Source organism: Mesoplodon mirus (assembly GCF_964341445.2).
Source record: "Mesoplodon mirus genome assembly, chromosome: X".
NCBI lineage: Eukaryota > Metazoa > Chordata > Mammalia > Artiodactyla > Ziphiidae > Mesoplodon > Mesoplodon mirus.
The window spans coordinates 146,817,908-146,837,562 of NC_138981.1; positions in this window are offsets into that span (position 1 = coordinate 146,817,908).

Consider the following 19,655-nt stretch of genomic DNA (forward strand, 5'->3'; position numbering starts at 1 on the left):
GTGCCAGGAGAAAACCCCATAAGTTTATGTTACATTATTTCTTGTTTGTTGTTTTAGTTTTTTTAATAGGGGCAATGATTAGAATATTGTTTGTCCTAGGTGTACACAATCTGGTTCATTTGTGCCTAACATATATATATATATATATATATATATATATATATATATATATATATATATTCATGCACAGATCCCCTTCCCATGTCAATTATTGCAGAGTGTTCCATAGACCTCCCTTGCTATATGGTCGGTCTTTTTGTTATGTGTATTTAATAGGTATTTGTACACGTATGGTAACCCTAATCTTAATTTTTCCATTCCCCCCACCTTTCCTTTTAGATAAGCCTAGTTTGTTTTCTAAGTGTGTGAGTGTCTTTCTCTGTGCAAATATGTTCATTTGTGTCAGTTGTTAGATAATGCCTGTAAGTGATATCATAGGATATGTCTTTTGCTTTCCGACTTACCTCATGTTCTGTGATTATCTCTAGGCTCAACTATGGTGCCTGAAAGAGCAGTGTTTCATTGTTTTCCATGGCTAATATTCCATTGTGTACATGGACCACTTCTTCTTTTTCAACTGATATGGTGATGGACATTTTGGTTGCTTCCGTGTCTTGGCTATTGTGAAAATTCCTGCAGTGCAGCTGTTGAAGCCTGTGCCTTCTCGACTCTGGACTTGTCAGGTGAGAGTCTCAGCGGTGGGCCTGCTGAACGGAATGGTGGCTCAATTTTTACTTTTAAACGCAGCTCCTTTCTATTCTTATTATTGGCTGTCACCACTTTACATCTCACCAGCAGCTAGAGGGTACACAGTTCCCTAAAACACCTTCAGCATTTAATGTTTGTAGACTTGCAGCTGATGGTAGTTGACATGTGTGAGTTGGAATCATTTTGGAGGTTAGATTTGCATGAGTGTAATAATTACTGATGTTGAGCTTTTATCCATTTTCCTCTTTTTTGAAAATGAGTGAGTAAAACTTACCCCTCCATCCAATCTCCTTGAAAAATTTAACACTTTTGAATTTTTTTGGCCATTCCCTACCTCCGCACAATTTTTTAGGGCAGGTGTCCTTTACAGCCCTGAATCCTTGTGAATGTTAAGTGACCATTAGCTGTGGGTTCAAAGCCGCTCTTGTGGGAAACGGCCACAAGGCGGCAGCATTTCTACATTTCCAACTCTGGGATTTTGGGCCACAGAGCTTTCGTGGCAATCGTGGTAGTAAGCTGCGAATTAGAGTGCAATGTGCCAGTGCAAACCCCCAAGAGCTTATATCTCCTAAATTGTTGTTTGCTTTTTAAATTTAATTATCAGAGGAAATTTGATCAAAATGTAGATTCTCCGAGGTGTACAGTTTCTGGTTCATCCTATCAATGTATCTGTCTATATTCCTCTTTGGATCCATTCCCGTGTATGTTATTATAGAGTGTTGAGTAGACCTCTCTTTGTATTCCTTAGGTATTTTGTGATTATATATTTCCTATGTATTAGTATATGTCTGTTAACCCCCATATCCTAATTCATACATTCCTTACACCTTTCTATTTGGTTAAACATAATTTGGTTTTCTGAATCTATGCGTGTCCTTCTCTTGGAAATTATTTCATGGGTATCAATTCTTAGGTAACACCTATAAGTGATGTCATAGGATGTCTGTCTTACGGTTTCTTTCTTACTTCCAGTGTGGTGATTATCGCTAGGTCCTTCTATGGTGGTGCCAACGGCACTGTTCCATGCTTTTTCATGGCTAAGATTCCATTGTGTACATGGACGACTTCTTCTTGGTGCATTTTTCTGTTGATGCACATTTTGGTTTCTTCCAGGTTTGGCTATGGTACACCTTGCTGCAGTGCAGGATTGCCAGCCTGTGTGTTTTTGATTCTGGTCTACTCAGGTGATAGGCCCATGAGTGGGCCTACCAGATCACATGGTAGCTCCATTTTTACCCTTAAACGCACCTCCATTCTGTTCTCACGACTGGCTCTTACCAGGTTGCAACCCACCAGCAGCTAAAGGGTACGCAGTTCTCTAAAACCCCTTCAGCATTTATTTTTTGTAGACTTTTTTTGCTGATGATCATTCTGACGGCTGTCAGGTGAACGTTTGTGTACACTGGATTTGCATGGCTTTATTGATTCCTGATGTTCAGCCTTTTTCCATTCCCGTTGTTTTAAGAAAAAAGAAAGAGTGGGAGGGAGACGCAAAAGGGAGGGGATATGGAAACATGTATATGTATAACTGATTAAATTTGTTATAAAGCAAAAAATTAAAAAAAATAAAAATAAAAAATAAAAAAATTAAAAAAATTAAAAAAAAAGAAATAAGAGAGAAGGTCCTTCAGGGAGATAAAAAAAAATTGCCTTAGCTATTCATATATTTTGACTTACATGAACTTTGGATTCAGATTATCAAATTTGCTGAAGAATTCATTTTGTAATTTTATTGGAACTTATTAAATATGTAGCTTAACGTAAGGAGATATTTTTATCAAAATGTGCCCTTTCTTCCTTGAAAATAATCTTTATTTATTCAGATTTTCTTATTATGCCCTTCACAAAATTTCAGAATTTCTCTATAAAAATCTAACATTGAAAAAATTAATTTCTTGACATGTTATAATATTTGTGGGCTTCCCTGGTGGCGCCGTGGTTGAGAGTCCGCCTGCTGATGCAGGGGACGCGGGTTCATGCCCCGGTCCAGGAAGATCCCACATGCCGTGGAGCGTCTGGGCCCATGAGCCATGGCCACTGTGCCTGCGCATCAGGAGCCTGTGCTCCGTGGCGGGAGAGGCCACAACAGTGAGAGGCCCGTGTACCGCAAAAAAAAAAAGTATTTATTATATTTGCTGCTCTTGAGAATGACTTGGTATAAAAAAAATTGGTAAAAGAAATACTTTTGAGTTGTTATGCTGACTTTTTATCTTACCGGAAATTTCTGCTGAATTATCTTATTCATAGTTTTTCCATTCCTTGCCTTGATTTTGATAAGATTATCATATCATTTGCAAATAATGACAAACTTTCTCTTCCTTTCAGAAGTGGGCAATGTGGTTAACATTTTAAATTTCCAAACCACAACAGATTGACTGATGTGCAGTCTATCTGACACATTCTCTAATTCTTACACTGCTTATTCTTTTCTTATTCTATTGACTAGGACTTATAGAACAATGTGCAATAGTTGTGGTCTCCAAACTTTAACTTTAAAGTTTTATCATTAAATATATTTGCTAAAGGATCTTTAAAAAATCCTTCTCTCGTTAGGTTAAGGAATTTCCTTATTTTACTAATTTACTAAGCAGTTTTTTTTCATAGATGCCTTTTCTATAGCCATTGAAATCACCATTAAAACATGTATTAATGTGATAACATTAACAGTACCTAGATTTTTTTGCTACTCATCATGACTTTATTTCTGGAATATGTACTACTTTATCATTATTAACAAATTTTGCGTTCAATTTACTTATAATTTATTTAGAAAGTTGGGATCTATTTTATGTGTGTGTATATGTATGTATGTAATTAAAAGTGGTACCTAACTCTGTTCATTTAAACACTTCCATTTAATTTTACCACTTTTGTTTATTAAGTACCTGAGAAGTAAACTATCATTTCTTCATGGGGAACCTCTCTGAACTCCAGCCTAAATTAGAGCCCTTTGTTAGCCCTCTCACTGTACCCTGTATTATAACTACGTAGTTATCTATGAAGTGGATTATTGACCGAGTCACCCACTAGGCTTTAAGTTCCATAAGGTCCGGGGATTTTATCTGTTTAACTCACTGCTGTAATCCTGGGACCTAACTTGCAATTAGTACATAGTAGACACTTTAAAAATTATCTGTAGAATGAACACATGATTAAATAAATAGTAGTTTGAAAGCTGAAAAAAAAGAAAAAAGAAAGAAAGAAAAAGAAACAGAAGACAAATGTGCATAAATTATGCCTCTTGAAACTGTCGGTTTGAAATATGGATGCCTTTGAATTTTTTTGGTCGATATACGACCCCAGGATTTGTTTTCAGTGCAGGTGTGATTTACAGGCCTGCAATTATTTTGAATATCAACTGACCATTAACGCTGGGATTAAAGCTGCTGTCGTGTGAAACGCCCACAAGGTGGCAGCTGTTCTACTTTACCAAATCTGGTTACTAGGGCAACAGAGCCTCAATGGAAGTTGTGTTCTAGGTTGTAATTTAGAATGGCGTGTGCCAGGGAAAAGCCCCTTAAGTATATGTCTCACTACTTCTTGTTCGTTTATTTAATTTAATTTTTATTTTTATCACAGCAAGTTTGATTACAAAGTTTGGCTTGTTCTAGGTGTGCAAGATGTGGTTCTTTTACACATAAACATATGTCTATTCTTCCTGGAATCCTTTTCCCATGTACGTTATGACAGGATGTTGAGTAGTCTTCTCTTGGTATTCCGTAGGTCTTTGGTGATGATATATTTCACCTGTGTTTGTATATGTCTGTTAACCCCAATATCCTAATGTATCCAATCCTCACAAATTTCCATTGGTGAACCATAAGTTTGTTGAATGAATCAGTGGTTGCCCTTCTCTGTGGAAATATCTTCACTGGTATCCATTTATAGGTAATACCTAAAAGTGATATCATACGATATGTGTCTTTCTCTTTCTGACATACTACACGTTGTGTGATTGCCTCTAGACTCATCTACAGTGCTGCAAATGACATCGTGTCCTTTTTTTCCTTGTCCAATACTCCGTCTGTACATGTACCAGTTTTCTTTGTCCACTCATATGTTGATGGACTTTTTGGTTGCTTCCATGACTTGGCAATTGTAATGCTGCGGCAATGCACATTCGCCTCCCTGTGTCTTTCCAATTCTGTCTTCTTAGGTTATAGGCCCAGGAGTGGGCCTGCTGGATCATATGGTAGAAAAATATTTACGTAGTAAAAGCACCTCCATTCTGTTCTCGTTAGTGGCTCTTACCAGGTCACATCCCACTTAAAGTTGAGGGTATGCACTTCTGCACAACACCTTCAGCATTTATTGTTTGTAGTTTTTTTTTGCTGAAGTTTATTCTGACAAGTGTGAGCTGCTATATGTTTGTGGTTGGATTTGCATTCGTCTCATAATCCATTGAAATTGAGCTTTCTGGCATGTCCTTTTTTTATTCAAACTGTGAGTAGAGCTTACCTCTTCCAATTGTTTTCGTGAAGTATGTGTGACATTTAGAAATATTTTGGCCATTACCTCCCTAATGACATTCTGAGGGCAGGTTTCATTTACAGCCCTCCAGTACTGGTGCATATGAAGTGACCCTTAGCACAGTTTTTAAAGCTGCTGTTGCAGGTCACTGCCAGAGGGTGGCAGCATTTCTGCTTTTCACAAGCTTTTAACTAGGGAAACAGACTACCTTGCAGTGGTATTTCTCGGTTATAAATTAGAGTGGAATGTGCCTGGATAAACCCCCAAAGGTGATGTGTTTTTTTTTTACTTTTGTTTGTTTTCTAGATTGAGTTTATATTTTTTTATTGGAGTCATATTCCATTGTGTACATGGACCACTTCTTCTTTGTGCATTCCTCTGTTGATGGACATTTTCGTAGCTTCCAAGTTTTGGCTATGATAAATATTGCTGGAGGGCAGGATTGCCAGGCTGTTTTTTTCTTGTTTTGCAGTATGTAGGCCACTCACTGCCATGGCCACTCCGATTGCAGAGCACAGGCTCTGGACGCACAGGCCCAGCAGCCATAGCTCACGGGACCAGCCGCTCCACGGCATGTGTGATTTTCCCGAACCGGGGCATAAACCCGTGTCCCCTGCTTCGGCGGCGGACTCTCAACCACTGCGCCACCAGTGAAGTCCAGCCTGTGTCTTTTTGATTCTCATCCTCTCAGGCGATAGGGCCAGCAGTGGGCATGCTTGATTGAATGGTAGCTCAGTACTTACCTTTTCAATGTACCTCCTTTGTGTTTTCCTTACTGGCTCTTAGCATGTCCCACGTTGAACCAAGCCTAGGCATTTTTCCACAACCCCTTCAGCATTTATTGTTTGCAGAATTTTTGCTGATGGTCATTCTGACTGTTGTGAGCTGATAGGATTTTTGTAATTTGGATTTGCATGTCCTTAATTCTTTCTAAGGTTCATTTTTCCACACCTTTTAAAATTTCTGTTAATGAACAAATGAAAAAAACGTAGAATACAATTAACCTCTTGAAATTGTCTTCTTGAAAGGTTGCCCTCAAAATTGAATTTTTTGGTCAATATTCGCTCCCAGGATTGTTTTTGAGGGCAGGTGTCATTCACAGGCCTGTAATGAGTGTGAATATTTAGTGACCATTAGCACTGGGTTTAAAGCTGCTGTTGTGGTAAGCAGCCACTAGGCGGCAGCATTTCTCCATTCACAAATCTCGTTACTAGGGCAGCAGAGCCGTTCTGGAATCCCTGTTCCTAGGTTGTAAATTAAAATGGAATGTGCCAGGAGAAAACCCCATAAGTTTATGTTACATTATTTCTTGTTTGTTGTTTTAGTTTTTTTAATAGGGGCAATGATTAGAATATTGTTTGTCCTAGGTGTACACAATCTGGTTCATTTGTGCCTAACATATATATATATATATATATATATATATATATATATATATATATATATATATATATATATATATATATATATATATATATATATATATTCATGCACAGATCCCCTTCCCATGTCAATTATTGCAGAGTGTTCCATAGACCTCCCTTGCTATATGGTCGGTCTTTTTGTTATGTGTATTTAATAGGTATTTGTACACGTATGGTAACCCTAATCTTAATTTTTCCATTCCCCCCACCTTTCCTTTTAGATAAGCCTAGTTTGTTTTCTAAGTGTGTGAGTGTCTTTCTCTGTGCAAATATGTTCATTTGTGTCAGTTGTTAGATAATGCCTGTAAGTGATATCATAGGATATGTCTTTTGCTTTCCGACTTACCTCATGTTCTGTGATTATCTCTAGGCTCAACTATGGTGCCTGAAAGAGCAGTGTTTCATTGTTTTCCATGGCTAATATTCCATTGTGTACATGGACCACTTCTTCTTTTTCAACTGATATGGTGATGGACATTTTGGTTGCTTCCGTGTCTTGGCTATTGTGAAAATTCCTGCAGTGCAGCTGTTGAAGCCTGTGCCTTCTCGACTCTGGACTTGTCAGGTGAGAGTCTCAGCGGTGGGCCTGCTGAACGGAATGGTGGCTCAATTTTTACTTTTAAACGCAGCTCCTTTCTATTCTTATTATTGGCTGTCACCACTTTACATCTCACCAGCAGCTAGAGGGTACACAGTTCCCTAAAACACCTTCAGCATTTAATGTTTGTAGACTTGCAGCTGATGGTAGTTGACATGTGTGAGTTGGAATCATTTTGGAGGTTAGATTTGCATGAGTCTAATAATTACTGATGTTGAGCTTTTATCCATTTTCCTCTTTTTTGAAAATGAGTGAGTAAAACTTACCCCTCCATCCAATCTCCTTGAAAAATTTAACACTTTTGAATTTTTTTGGCCATTCCCTACCTCCGCACAATTTTTTAGGGCAGGTGTCCTTTACAGCCCTGAATCCTTGTGAATGTTAAGTGACCATTAGCTGTGGGTTCAAAGCCGCTCTTGTGGGAAACGGCCACAAGGCGGCAGCATTTCTACATTTCCAACTCTGGGATTTTGGGCCACAGAGCTTTCGTGGCAATCGTGGTAGTAAGCTGCGAATTAGAGTGCAATGTTCCAGTGCAAACCCCCAAGAGCTTATATCTCCTAAATTGTTGTTTGCTTTTTAAATTTAATTATCAGAGGAAATTTGATCAAAATGTAGATTCTCCGAGGTGTACAGTTTCTGGTTCATCCTATCAATGTATCTGTCTATATTCCTCTTTGGATCCATTCCCGTGTATGTTATTATAGAGTGTTGAGTAGACCTCTCTTTGTATTCCTTAGGTATTTTGTGATTATATATTTCCTATGTATTAGTATATGTCTGTTAACCCCCATATCCTAATTCATACATTCCTTACACCTTTCTATTTGGTTAAACATAATTTGGTTTTCTGAATCTATGCGTGTCCTTCTCTTGGAAATTATTTCATGGGTATCAATTCTTAGGTAACACCTATAAGTGATGTCATAGGATGTCTGTCTTACGGTTTCTTTCTTACTTCCAGTGTGGTGATTATCGCTAGGTCCTTCTATGGTGGTGCCAACGGCACTGTTCCATGCTTTTTCATGGCTAAGATTCCATTGTGTACATGGACGACTTCTTCTTGGTGCATTTTTCTGTTGATGCACATTTTGGTTTCTTCCAGGTTTGGCTATGGTACACCTTGCTGCAGTGCAGGATTGCCAGCCTGTGTGTTTTTGATTCTGGTCTACTCAGGTGATAGGCCCATGAGTGGGCCTACCAGATCACATGGTAGCTCCATTTTTACCCTTAAACGCACCTCCATTCTGTTCTCACGACTGGCTCTTACCAGGTTGCAACCCACCAGCAGCTAAAGGGTACGCAGTTCTCTAAAACCCCTTCAGCATTTATTTTTTGTAGACTTTTTTTGCTGATGATCATTCTGACGGCTGTCAGGTGAACGTTTGTGTACACTGGATTTGCATGGCTTTATTGATTCCTGATGTTCAGCCTTTTTCCATTCCCGTTGTTTTAAGAAAAAAGAAAGAGTGGGAGGGAGACGCAAAAGGGAGGGGATATGGAAACATGTATATGTATAACTGATTAAATTTGTTATAAAGCAAAAAATTAAAAAAAATAAAAATAAAAAATAAAAAAATAAAAAAAATTAAAAAAAAAGAAATAAGAGAGAAGGTCCTTCAGGGAGATAAAAAAAAATTGCCTTAGCTATTCATATATTTTGACTTACATGAACTTTGGATTCAGATTATCAAATTTGCTGAAGAATTCATTTTGTAATTTTATTGGAACTTATTAAATATGTAGCTTAACGTAAGGAGATATTTTTATCAAAATGTGCCCTTTCTTCCTTGAAAATAATCTTTATTTATTCAGATTTTCTTATTATGCCCTTCACAAAATTTCAGAATTTCTCTATAAAAATCTAACATTGAAAAAATTAATTTCTTGACATGTTATAATATTTGTGGGCTTCCCTGGTGGCGCCGTGGTTGAGAGTCTGCCTGCTGATGCAGGGGACGCGGGTTCATGCCCCGGTCCAGGAAGATCCCACATGCCGTGGAGCGTCTGGGCCCATGAGCCATGGCCACTGTGCCTGCGCATCAGGAGCCTGTGCTCCGTGGCGGGAGAGGCCACAACAGTGAGAGGCCCGTGTACCGCAAAAAAAAAAAGTATTTATTATATTTGCTGCTCTTGAGAATGACTTGGTATAAAAAAAATTGGTAAAAGAAATACTTTTGAGTTGTTATGCTGACTTTTTATCTTACCGGAAATTTCTGCTGAATTATCTTATTCATAGTTTTTCCATTCCTTGCCTTGATTTTGATAAGATTATCATATCATTTGCAAATAATGACAAACTTTCTCTTCCTTTCAGAAGTGGGCAATGTGGTTAACATTTTAAATTTCCAAACCACAACAGATTGACTGATGTGCAGTCTATCTGACACATTCTCTAATTCTTACACTGCTTATTCTTTTCTTATTCTATTGACTAGGACTTATAGAACAATGTGCAATAGTTGTGGTCTCCAAACTTTAACTTTAAAGTTTTATCATTAAATATATTTGCTAAAGGATCTTTAAAAAATCCTTCTCTCGTTAGGTTAAGGAATTTCCTTATTTTACTAATTTACTAAGCAGTTTTTTTTCATAGATGCCTTTTCTATAGCCATTGAAATCACCATTAAAACATGTATTAATGTGATAACATTAACAGTACCTAGATTTTTTTGCTACTCATCATGACTTTATTTCTGGAATATGTACTACTTTATCATTATTAACAAATTTTGCGTTCAATTTACTTATAATTTATTTAGAAAGTTGGGATCTATTTTATGTGTGTGTATATGTATGTATGTAATTAAAAGTGGTACCTAACTCTGTTCATTTAAACACTTCCATTTAATTTTACCACTTTTGTTTATTAAGTACCTGAGAAGTAAACTATCATTTCTTCATGGGGAACCTCTCTGAACTCCAGCCTAAATTAGAGCCCTTTGTTAGCCCTCTCACTGTACCCTGTATTATAACTACGTAGTTATCTATGAAGTGGATTATTGACCGAGTCACCCACTAGGCTTTAAGTTCCATAAGGTCCGGGGATTTTATCTGTTTAACTCACTGCTGTAATCCTGGGACCTAACTTGCAATTAGTACATAGTAGACACTTTAAAAATTATCTGTAGAATGAACACATGATTAAATAAATAGTAGTTTGAAAGCTGAAAAAAAAGAAAAAAGAAAGAAAGAAAAAGAAACAGAAGACAAATGTGCATAAATTATGCCTCTTGAAACTGTCGGTTTGAAATATGGATGCCTTTGAATTTTTTTGGTCGATATACGACCCCAGGATTTGTTTTCAGTGCAGGTGTGATTTACAGGCCTGCAATTATTTTGAATATCAACTGACCATTAACGCTGGGATTAAAGCTGCTGTCGTGTGAAACGCCCACAAGGTGGCAGCTGTTCTACTTTACCAAATCTGGTTACTAGGGCAACAGAGCCTCAATGGAAGTTGTGTTCTAGGTTGTAATTTAGAATGGCGTGTGCCAGGGAAAAGCCCCTTAAGTATATGTCTCACTACTTCTTGTTCGTTTATTTAATTTAATTTTTATTTTTATCACAGCAAGTTTGATTACAAAGTTTGGCTTGTTCTAGGTGTGCAAGATGTGGTTCTTTTACACATAAACATATGTCTATTCTTCCTGGAATCCTTTTCCCATGTACGTTATGACAGGATGTTGAGTAGTCTTCTCTTGGTATTCCGTAGGTCTTTGGTGATGATATATTTCACCTGTGTTTGTATATGTCTGTTAACCCCAATATCCTAATGTATCCAATCCTCACAAATTTCCATTGGTGAACCATAAGTTTGTTGAATGAATCAGTGGTTGCCCTTCTCTGTGGAAATATCTTCACTGGTATCCATTTATAGGTAATACCTAAAAGTGATATCATACGATATGTGTCTTTCTCTTTCTGACATACTACACGTTGTGTGATTGCCTCTAGACTCATCTACAGTGCTGCAAATGACATCGTGTCCTTTTTTTCCTTGTCCAATACTCCGTCTGTACATGTACCAGTTTTCTTTGTCCACTCATATGTTGATGGACTTTTTGGTTGCTTCCATGACTTGGCAATTGTAATGCTGCGGCAATGCACATTCGCCTCCCTGTGTCTTTCCAATTCTGTCTTCTTAGGTTATAGGCCCAGGAGTGGGCCTGCTGGATCATATGGTAGAAAAATATTTACGTAGTAAAAGCACCTCCATTCTGTTCTCGTTAGTGGCTCTTACCAGGTCACATCCCACTTAAAGTTGAGGGTATGCACTTCTGCACAACACCTTCAGCATTTATTGTTTGTAGTTTTTTTTTGCTGAAGTTTATTCTGACAAGTGTGAGCTGCTATATGTTTGTGGTTGGATTTGCATTCGTCTCATAATCCATTGAAATTGAGCTTTCTGGCATGTCCTTTTTTTATTCAAACTGTGAGTAGAGCTTACCTCTTCCAATTGTTTTCGTGAAGTATGTGTGACATTTAGAAATATTTTGGCCATTACCTCCCTAATGACATTCTGAGGGCAGGTTTCATTTACAGCCCTCCAGTACTGGTGCATATGAAGTGACCCTTAGCACAGTTTTTAAAGCTGCTGTTGCAGGTCACTGCCAGAGGGTGGCAGCATTTCTGCTTTTCACAAGCTTTTAACTAGGGAAACAGACTACCTTGCAGTGGTATTTCTCGGTTATAAATTAGAGTGGAATGTGCCTGGATAAACCCCCAAAGGTGATGTGTTTTTTTTTTTTTACTTTTGTTTGTTTTCTAGATTGAGTTTATATTTTTTTATTGGAGTCATATTCCATTGTGTACATGGACCACTTCTTCTTTGTGCATTCCTCTGTTGATGGACATTTTCGTAGCTTCCAAGTTTTGGCTATGATAAATATTGCTGGAGGGCAGGATTGCCAGGCTGTTTTTTTCTTGTTTTGCAGTACGTAGGCCACTCACTGCCATGGCCACTCCGATTGCAGAGCACAGGCTCTGGACGCACAGGCCCAGCAGCCATAGCTCACGGGACCAGCCGCTCCACGGCATGTGTGATTTTCCCGAACCGGGGCATAAACCCGTGTCCCCTGCTTCGGCGGCGGACTCTCAACCACTGCGCCACCAGTGAAGTCCAGCCTGTGTCTTTTTGATTCTCATCCTCTCAGGCGATAGGGCCAGCAGTGGGCATGCTTGATTGAATGGTAGCTCAGTACTTACCTTTTCAATGCACCTCCTTTGTGTTTTCCTTACTGGCTCTTAGCATGTCCCACGTTGAACCAAGCCTAGGCATTTTTCCACAACCCCTTCAGCATTTATTGTTTGCAGAATTTTTGCTGATGGTCATTCTGACTGTTGTGAGCTGATAGGATTTTTGTAATTTGGATTTGCATGTCCTTAATTCTTTCTAAGGTTCATTTTTCCACACCTTTTAAAATTTCTGTTAATGAACAAATGAAAAAAACGTAGAATACAATTAACCTCTTGAAATTGTCTTCTTGAAAGGTTGCCCTCAAAATTGAATGTTTTGGTCAATATTCGCTCCCAGGATTGTTTTTGAGGGCAGGTGTCATTCACAGGCCTGTAATGAGTGTGAATATTTAGTGACCATTAGCACTGGGTTTAAAGCTGCTGTTGTGGTAAGCAGCCACTAGGCGGCAGCATTTCTCCATTCACAAATCTCGTTACTAGGGCAGCAGAGCCGTTCTGGAATCCCTGTTCCTAGGTTGTAAATTAAAATGGAATGTGCCAGGAGAAAACCCCATAAGTTTATGTTACATTATTTCTTGTTTGTTGTTTTAGATTTTTTAATAGGGGCAATGATTAGAATATTGTTTGTCCTAGGTGTACACAATCTGGTTCATTTGTGCCTAACATATATATATATATATATATATATATATATATATATATATATATATATATATATATATATATATATATATTCATGCACAGATCCCCTTCCCATGTCAATTATTGCAGAGTGTTCCATAGACCTCCCTTGCTATATGGTCGGTCTTTTTGTTATGTGTATTTAATAGGTATTTGTACACGTATGGTAACCCTAATCTTAATTTTTCCATTCCCCCCACCTTTCCTTTTAGATAAGCCTAGTTTGTTTTCTAAGTGTGTGAGTGTCTTTCTCTGTGCAAATATGTTCATTTGTGTCAGTTGTTAGATAATGCCTGTAAGTGATATCATAGGATATGTCTTTTGCTTTCCGACTTACCTCATGTTCTGTGATTATCTCTAGGCTCAACTATGGTGCCTGAAAGAGCAGTGTTTCATTGTTTTCCATGGCTAATATTCCATTGTGTACATGGACCACTTCTTCTTTTTCAACTGATATGGTGATGGACATTTTGGTTGCTTCCGTGTCTTGGCTATTGTGAAAATTCCTGCAGTGCAGCTGTTGAAGCCTGTGCCTTCTCGACTCTGGACTTGTCAGGTGAGAGTCTCAGCGGTGGGCCTGCTGAACGGAATGGTGGCTCAATTTTTACTTTTAAACGCAGCTCCTTTCTATTCTTATTATTGGCTGTCACCACTTTACATCTCACCAGCAGCTAGAGGGTACACAGTTCCCTAAAACACCTTCAGCATTTAATGTTTGTAGACTTGCAGCTGATGGTAGTTGACATGTGTGAGTTGGAATCATTTTGGAGGTTAGATTTGCATGAGTCTAATAATTACTGATGTTGAGCTTTTATCCATTTTCCTCTTTTTTGAAAATGAGTGAGTAAAACTTACCCCTCCATCCAATCTCCTTGAAAAATTTAACACTTTTGAATTTTTTTGGCCATTCCCTACCTCCGCACAATTTTTTAGGGCAGGTGTCCTTTACAGCCCTGAATCCTTGTGAATGTTAAGTGACCATTAGCTGTGGGTTCAAAGCCGCTCTTGTGGGAAACGGCCACAAGGCGGCAGCATTTCTACATTTCCAACTCTGGGATTTTGGACCACAGAGCTTTCGTGGCAATCGTGGTAGTAAGCTGCGAATTAGAGTGCAATGTGCCAGTGCAAACCCCCAAGAGCTTATATCTCCTAAATTGTTGTTTGCTTTTTAAATTTAATTATCAGAGGAAATTTGATCAAAATGTAGATTCTCCGAGGTGTACAGTTTCTGGTTCATCCTATCAATGTATCTGTCTATATTCCTCTTTGGATCCATTCCCGTGTATGTTATTATAGAGTGTTGAGTAGACCTCTCTTTGTATTCCTTAGGTATTTTGTGATTATATATTTCCTATGTATTAGTATATGTCTGTTAACCCCCATATCCTAATTCATACATTCCTTACACCTTTCCATTTGGTTAAACATAATTTGGTTTTCTGAATCTATGCGTGTCCTTCTCTTGGAAATTATTTCATGGGTATCAATTCTTAGGTAACACCTATAAGTGATGTCATAGGATGTCTGTCTTACGGTTTCTTTCTTACTTCCAGTGTGGTGATTATCGCTAGGTCCTTCTATGGTGGTGCCAACGGCACTGTTCCATGCTTTTTCATGGCTAAGATTCCATTGTGTACATGGACGACTTCTTCTTGGTGCATTTTTCTGTTGATGCACATTTTGGTTTCTTCCAGGTTTGGCTATGGTACACCTTGCTGCAGTGCAGGATTGCCAGCCTGTGTGTTTTTGATTCTGGTCTACTCAGGTGATAGGCCCATGAGTGGGCCTACCAGATCACATGGTAGCTCCATTTTTACCCTTAAACGCACCTCCATTCTGTTCTCACGACTGGCTCTTACCAGGTTGCAACCCACCAGCAGCTAAAGGGTACGCAGTTCTCTAAAACCCCTTCAGCATTTATTTTTTGTAGACTTTTTTTTGCTGATGATCATTCTGACGGCTGTCAGGTGAACGTTTGTGTACACTGGATTTGCATGGCTTTATTGATTCCTGATGTTCAGCCTTTTTCCATTCCCGTTGTTTTAAGAAAAAAGAAAGAGTGGGGGCCTCCCTGGTGGCGCAGTGGTTGAGAGTCCGCCTGCCGATGCAGGGGATACGGGTTCGTGCCCCTGTCTGGGAGGTTCCCATATGCCGCGGAGCGGCTGGGCCCGTGAGCCATGGCCGCTGGGCCTGCGCATCCGGAGCCTGTGCTCCGCAACGGGGGAGGCCACAACAGTGAGAGGCCCGCATACCGCATACCGCAAAAAAAAAAAAAAAAAAAAAAAAAAAAAGAAAGAGTGGGAGGGAGACGCAAAAGGGAGGGGATATGGAAACATGTATATGTATAACTGATTAAATTTGTTATAAAGCAAAAAATTAAAAAAAATAAAAATAAAAAATAAAAAAATAAAAAAAAAGAAATAAGAGAGAAGGTCCTTCAGGGAGATAAAAAAAAATTGCCTTAGCTATTCATGTATTTTGACTTACATGAACTTTGGATTCAGATTATCAAATTTGCTGAAGAATTCATTTTGTAATTTTATTGGAACTTATTAAATATGTAGCTTAACGTAAGGAGATATTATTATCAAAATGTGCCCTTTCTTCCTTGAAAATAATCTTTATTTATTCAGATTTTCTTATTATGCCCTTCACAAAATTTCAGAATTTCTCTATAAAAATCTAACATTGAAAAAATTAATTTCTTGACATGTTATAATATTTGTGGGCTTCCCTGGTGGCGCCGTGGTTGAGAGTCCGCCTGCTGATGCAGGGGACGCGGGTTCATGCCCCGGTCCAGGAAGATCCCACATGCCGTGGAGCGTCTGGGCCCATGAGCCATGGCCACTGTGCCTGCGCATCAGGAGCCTGTGCTCCGCGGCGGGAGAGGCCACAACAGTGAGAGGCCCGTGTACCGCAAAAAAAAAAAGTATTTATTATATTTGCTGCTCTTGAGAATGACTTGGTATAAAAAAAATTGGTAAAAGAAATACTTTTGAGTTGTTATGCTGACTTTTTATCTTACCGGAAATTTCTGCTGAATTATCTTATTCATAGTTTTTCCATTCCTTGCCTTGATTTTGATAAGATTATCATATCATTTGCAAATAATGACAAACTTTCTCTTCCTTTCAGAAGTGGGCAATGTGGTTAACATTTTAAATTTCCAAACCACAACAGATTGACTGATGTGCAGTCTATCTGACACATTCTCTAATTCTTACACTGCTTATTCTTTTCTTATTCTATTGACTAGGACTTATAGAACAATGTGCAATAGTTGTGGTCTCCAAACTTTAACTTTAAAGTTTTATCATTAAATATATTTGCTAAAGGATCTTTAAAAAATCCTTCTCTCGTTAGGTTAAGGAATTTCCTTATTTTACTAATTTACTAAGCAGTTTTTTTTCATAGATGCCTTTTCTATAGCCATTGAAATCACCATTAAAACATGTATTAATGTGATAACATTAACAGTACCTAGATTTTTTTGCTACTCATCATGACTTTATTTCTGGAATATGTACTACTTTATCATTATTAACAAATTTTGCGTTCAATTTACTTATAATTTATTTAGAAAGTTGGGATCTATTTTATGTGTGTGTATATGTATGTATGTAATTAAAAGTGGTACCTAACTCTGTTCATTTAAACACTTCCATTTAATTTTACCACTTTTGTTTATTAAGTACCTGAGAAGTAAACTATCATTTCTTCATGGGGAACCTCTCTGAACTCCAGCCTAAATTAGAGCCCTTTGTTAGCCCTCTCACTGTACCCTGTATTATAACTACGTAGTTATCTATGAAGTGGATTATTGACCGAGTCACCCACTAGGCTTTAAGTTCCATAAGGTCCGGGGATTTTATCTGTTTAACTCACTGCTGTAATCCTGGGACCTAACTTGCAATTAGTACATAGTAGACACTTTAAAAATTATCTGTAGAATGAACACATGATTAAATAAATAGTAGTTTGAAAGCTGAAAAAAAAGAAAAAAGAAAGAAAGAAAAAGAAACAGAAGACAAATGTGCATAAATTATGCCTCTTGAAACTGTCGGTTTGAAATATGGATGCCTTTGAATTTTTTTGGTCGATATACGACCCCAGGATTTGTTTTCAGTGCAGGTGTGATTTACAGGCCTGCAATTATTTTGAATATCAACTGACCATTAACGCTGGGATTAAAGCTGCTGTCGTGTGAAACGCCCACAAGGTGGCAGCTGTTCTACTTTACCAAATCTGGTTACTAGGGCAACAGAGCCTCAATGGAAGTTGTGTTCTAGGTTGTAATTTAGAATGGCGTGTGCCAGGGAAAAGCCCCTTAAGTATATGTCTCACTACTTCTTGTTCGTTTATTTAATTTAATTTTTATTTTTATCACAGCAAGTTTGATTACAAAGTTTGGCTTGTTCTAGGTGTGCAAGATGTGGTTCTTTTACACATAAACATATGTCTATTCTTCCTGGAATCCTTTTCCCATGTACGTTATGACAGGATGTTGAGTAGTCTTCTCTTGGTATTCCGTAGGTCTTTGGTGATGATATATTTCACCTGTGTTTGTATATGTCTGTTAACCCCAATATCCTAATGTATCCAATCCTCACAAATTTCCATTGGTGAACCATAAGTTTGTTGAATGAATCAGTGGTTGCCCTTCTCTGTGGAAATATCTTCACTGGTATCCATTTATAGGTAATACCTAAAAGTGATATCATACGATATGTGTCTTTCTCTTTCTGACATACTACACGTTGTGTGATTGCCTCTAGACTCATCTACAGTGCTGCAAATGACATCGTGTCCTTTTTTTCCTTGTCCAATACTCCGTCTGTACATGTACCAGTTTTCTTTGTCCACTCATGTTGATGGACTTTTTGGTTGCTTCCATGACTTGGCAATTGTAATGCTGCGGCAATGCACATTCGCCTCCCTGTGTCTTTCCAATTCTGTCTTCTTAGGTTATAGGCCCAGGAGTGGGCCTGCTGGATCATATGGTAGAAAAATATTTACGTAGTAAAAGCACCTCCATTCTGTTCTCGTTAGTGGCTCTTACCAGGTCACATCCCACTTAAAGTTGAGGGTATGCACTTCTGCACAACACCTTCAGCATTTATTGTTTGTAGTTTTTTTTTTGCTGAAGTTTATTCTGACAAGTGTGAGCTGCTATATGTTTGTGGTTGGATTTGCATTCGTCTCATAATCCATTGAAATTGAGCTTTCTGGCATGTCCTTTTTTTATTCAAACTGTGAGTAGAGCTTACCTCTTCCAATTGTTTTTGTGAAGTATGTGTGACATTTAGAAATATTTTGGCCATTACCTCCCTAATGACATTCTGAGAGCAGGTTTCATTTACAGCCCTCCAGTACTGGTGCATATGAAGTGACCCTTAGCACAGTTTTTAAAGCTGCTGTTGCAGGTCACTGCCAGAGGGTGGCAGCATTTCTGCTTTTCACAAGCTTTTAACTAGGGAAACAGACTACCTTGCAGTGGTATTTCTCGGTTATAAATTAGAGTGGAATGTGCCTGGATAAACCCCCAAAGGTGATGTGTTTTTTTTTTACTTTTGTTTGTTTTCTAGATTGAGTTTATATTTTTTTATTGGAGTCATATTCCATTGTGTACATGGACCACTTCTTCTTTGTGCATTCCTCTGTTGATGGACATTTTCGTAGCTTCCAAGTTTTGGCTATGATAAATATTGCTGGAGGGCAGGATTGCCAGGCTGTTTTTTTCTTGTTTTGCAGTACGTAGGCCACTCACTGCCATGGCCACTCCGATTGCAGAGCACAGGCTCTGGACGCACAGGCCCAGCAGCCATAGCTCACGGGACCAGCCGCTCCACGGCATGTGTGATTTTCCCGAACCGGGGCATAAACCCGTGTCCCCTGCTTCGGCGGCGGACTCTCAACCACTGCGCCACCAGTGAAGTCCAGCCTGTGTCTTTTTGATTCTCATCCTCTCAGGCGATAGGGCCAGCAGTGGGCATGCTTGATTGAATGGTAGCTCAGTACTTACCTTTTCAATGCACCTCCTTTGTGTTTTCCTTACTGGCTCTTAGCATGTCCCACGTTGAACCAAGCCTAGGCATTTTTCCACAACCCCTTCAGCATTTATTGTTTGCAGAATTTTTGCTGATGGTCATTCTGACTGTTGTGAGCTGATAGGATTTTTGTAATTTGGATTTGCATGTCCTTAATTCTTTCTAAGGTTCATTTTTCCACACCTTTTAAAATTTCTGTTAATGAACAAATGAAAAAAACGTAGAATACAATTAACCTCTTGAAATTGTCTTCTTGAAAGGTTGCCCTCAAAATTGAATTTTTTGGTCAATATTCGCTCCCAGGATTGTTTTTGAGGGCAGGTGTCATTCACAGGCCTGTAATGAGTGTGAATATTTAGTGACCATTAGCACTGGGTTTAAAGCTGCTGTTGTGGTAAGCAGCCACTAGGCGGCAGCATTTCTCCATTCACAAATCTCGTTACTAGGGCAGCAGAGCCGTTCTGGAATCCCTGTTCCTAGGTTGTAAATTAAAATGGAATGTGCCAGGAGAAAACCCCATAAGTTTAT